Source organism: Nelumbo lutea, chromosome 3, assembly GCF_056320005.1.
Source record: "Nelumbo lutea isolate HS-2025 chromosome 3, American lotus-T2T, whole genome shotgun sequence".
Classification (NCBI taxonomy): domain Eukaryota; kingdom Viridiplantae; phylum Streptophyta; class Magnoliopsida; order Proteales; family Nelumbonaceae; genus Nelumbo; species Nelumbo lutea.
Window position 1 is genome coordinate 37,239,888 of NC_142686.1, and position 3,878 is coordinate 37,243,765.

General features: G+C 39.7%; 1 long non-coding RNA gene across 1 annotated transcript; it reads right to left on the reverse strand.

Moving 5' to 3' along the window:
* Positions 1-421: 421 nt before the first annotated feature.
* Positions 422-1,105, reverse strand: LOC148864283 (uncharacterized). The gene is made up of 2 exons (XR_016109810.1): positions 780-1,105; positions 422-704 (listed from the first exon to the last, which is right to left on the reverse strand). It is a non-coding gene; the product is annotated as an uncharacterized LOC148864283 (long non-coding RNA).
* Positions 1,106-3,878: the final 2,773 nt, after the last annotated feature.

A 3,878-nucleotide genomic window follows, 5' to 3' on the forward strand; every position in this document is an offset into this window, starting at 1 on the left:
TACTTTCGTAGAAGTACTTACACAAAAGTGCTTTCATAAAAGTACTTTCATAAAAGTAATTTTATAAAAATAATTTTGCAAAAGTAATTTTATAAAAATAATTTTGTAAAAGTAATTTTATAAAAATAATTTTGTAAAAACACTTTCATAAAAATAATTTTGTAAAAGTACTTTCATAAAAGCACTTTTACATGTTTAGCTTGTAATCAAACACTCCAAAGCTATGTTTAGTTTGAAAGAAAAAATATAGAATGGAAAGGAAAGGCAAAGAAATCTTTATAAATTTTGTATAGGTTTTTATTCTCTACCTTTTCATTCAAATGTTATTCATTCTTGCTTATTCTTACCTTAAATGAAAAAGAATTAAAAGAATGAGAAACAGAGCATGGCCTAAGTGACCACGTGAAGAAACGAATGACTTATCTTGTGATGTGCTCGAATGAGCAATCTATATAGTAAAATATTTCAATAGAAATAATAATTACAGCAAATCAGAATCAAGTAGTAGCAAGATATTATGTAATGTAAATGTGCAAATTTAATATGAAAGATGCAAAATCTAAACTATGAGAAATTTAAGTGGGAAATGAAAAAAATAGAGCATAGAAATTTATTGGTAACTGTTGCAGCAGAAATCTACCGATTTCCCTTGTTGGAAGATAGCTCGGACGGATGGGTTAACTTGACGAGGTGTGTCCACCGAACTGCAAAAAGTGGAGAATCAGAGTACCCAGGATGTTGAACCTGGGGTGAATGAATTTCATAGATCATGTGCGTACCTTCTGAAGGAAGGAGGATCGAATTCTTTTTGTAGGTGTCGGGTCTGGGTTCCATGTTCGAGATATCCGGGGATGTCGTACTTATTGACCTGTTATCTTCGGGGCACTCCCCTTCCAAATTGGCGGTGATCTTAATCCAATCTCTCCGAGTCATACGGAGGCCGGTGTCATCTATGCCGGGTGGGCGACTTCAACCTGCCACGTAAGTCATCAATACTCTGGAAGTTGGCTGACTACTTAGATAGTTGGCTGCCCGAGTCTGAAGAGTGCAAGTCGGCCTTCAAAGTCCTCAGCTTTCTCCACAGAGGTGGAAATAATGTACTGCCCTGTTATGGGGTGTTTGGTTGATCTCGTCAGTTTTCTCAGGAGGTGGAATTAACAAGAGGAACAAGGAGTAAAAACTTCTACTTTCGCGCGCTCTCATAGAGCTCTTTCACGTCTCACCTAAACCCCTTCTTAGAAAACTGCCTAGTAGTGCAGCTTGCACGCCAATGTAGAGAGGTTTAGTTTTTGTGAGAAAGCACGGACCACTAGAAAAACAAAGGAGGAAATTAAAATAAAAGGTGATCGGAGACCACGCGTGCAACACGGCACAGCACAGCGTTGCAGCAGGCACACGCAGCCCAGCCCCACCCGGCCCAGATCGACACGTACACGCATGCGTGCGGTATTCCCAGCCTATACAGATTACAGAAGCTAGAAATCAAGTGAAACTCTTTCCTACATGTGGCACTCTACGACTCTCCACTATTCTAGAACAAGGATTAGTTAAACGCAATGGTTATTCACTTATTCTGGAATCAATGATAAGGCTCCATTATGCCTGTAATAATATATATCTACTCACACTTTTTACACGGTGAGGCACATAAATTTATTATTGACGTGGAATCTCATCATTAGTTTCACAACCTATGAAATAGTTAATCCCAATTCTTGTAAAAACAAAGGGAAATAAAAGTATAAAGTGCATTAAAATTTAAAATAAAATCAATATTTTCGAATTCTCATTGATTCGGATGGTTGGATCGGAAACCATTTAGATGACCGTTTTTTTTTCTAAACCTGGTATTCGATCAAAAACCATTGAATTAGTCAACAAACCGTTGACCCAGACAATTTGATCGTTGAACCGTTTGACTCAGAGAACGGTTTGCGGTTTAGAGCAAGAATGAAAAGAGAGCAAGTGAAGAACTCTTAGGTTTGAGATTTACTGGGGAGATCAGTTGAAGAGTTGAGGGATGTGTGAGACAGAGAGATCTGCGAGATCTGGGAGAGCAGGCTAGAGATCTTAGAGATATGAGATCTACTGGAGTCTTGATGATAGATATGAGAAAGAGGGAGAGAGAGAGAGATTAAAACTGAGAGAAATCTCATATCTACTTTCGTTGCCACCGTTGTAGTTCGCCATCGTCGTTGCCATCACTGTTGCAGCCGCCAAATGACTTCCTCCTCCTCCCCTTTTTCTTCTTTTTCATCTTCTTCTTCTAAACTCTTTCAGGCTTTCAGCCATCGATAGCTTCTCACATCTCTCTCATCCTCAAACACTCAAACCTTTTTTTTTTCTCTTGTATTTATATGCATTTTACCCTAATATTCAAATCTAATGGTAAGATGGCATATCACCAGCTACAATATTTAAACCATTTGAATCGTTTGACCTGGGCGGTCAAACTACTGACCCAGAAGCCGATGGCCAGAATGGTTCCATTTTTTAGTCAGCTTTTAAAACCATGATTAAAATAAGTGGAGAAACATTAAATGATTTGATTCACAACAAAATTTCCAACAATCCCCCACATAATTCAGATCAAGTAGGAGAGGCTTTGAGCGTGCTTCGAGATTACAGAATGAATTAGCACCTAGTGTATGTTAGACCCGACTAGCAGAAACTTGGTGAAACATGTTCTTAAACTAAGAATCTTTGGAGCAAACAGGGTTCAAAGTATCGGAAACGCTATGCGAATCGGAAAGGCAAATTTAATAGACGTATCGGGATACACCTTGGATATGCATGGATACGGATAAAAAATTAAGATATGCATGGAAACACATGGGAATGTTATAAATACTCTAATAAATCATAAATAAACATCAATATCACTAAATATAAGACATAAATGAGCTATTTATGCATAAAAATAACACATTTTAGTGAGTTTTATGAAAAAAACATATTATAATCAATAAACAGGAAGTTGGGAATAGAAACATATTATCTAATTATGGACATAATAGATCAAGTAATTATTTTGCATGTTTTATTTTAATTTTCTAAAAACTAAATAATTATTTATTTTTATTCAAATAATTATTTTGCATGTTGATGGAGGGTGATTTGACCCGACCTCATCATAAGAGGACATGTGGACGTGACTCAGCATAAGTGACAACTCAGCGCGACCAGTCCACTACGATCCAGCATAGCAGCTCAGCACCAGATGACAGTCTGATTGCCCTGAGCTAAGATTCTTCCAAGGAAGAGCCCCGAGCTAAGATTCTCCCAAGATGGGAATCTCCCGAGCTCAAGGCACTTCGGGCTAAGCTCGGGAGACACCTAAGTTAGAATAAATTTACTCCGCCCAAACCTAAGCAGGCCATTTCGGGTAAGCACCTCGATACGGCACCTGCAGCTCGACACAAGGTAGCTCAGTACAAGGCAGCTCGCGAAAGAATAGCTTGGCATAAGACAAGAAGATCTCTTGTCTACAACCGTACTTGCCAAATCTGGAGACTGCACCCACGTCCCTCGCCAAGTGGCGTCATGCCTGCCAACCCTGAGAGGTGTCCCCCGCCTGGCAGAGCCGTACTCTACAGCAGTTATCAACGCAGCCCTAGCAAGTAACACCGCTATATAAGAGTTCCGACCCCCAAAGAGCAAAGGTATTGCAACTTGCGTGATCAGCACTCTAGCTCTTTCATTTCTTGCTCTACAACTCTCTTCCTATTACTAACTTAAGCATCGGAGTGTTCCAGCCGGGCAAGTCCCCCCGAGATCCTTCACCATCTTCTCCTCCTCAGGTATCTCATCTGTCGCGAGCTTCCTACTGCACGGGTCCCTCCCTGCAGATCGTAATGCCGCTAGAAGGGTAGAGATAG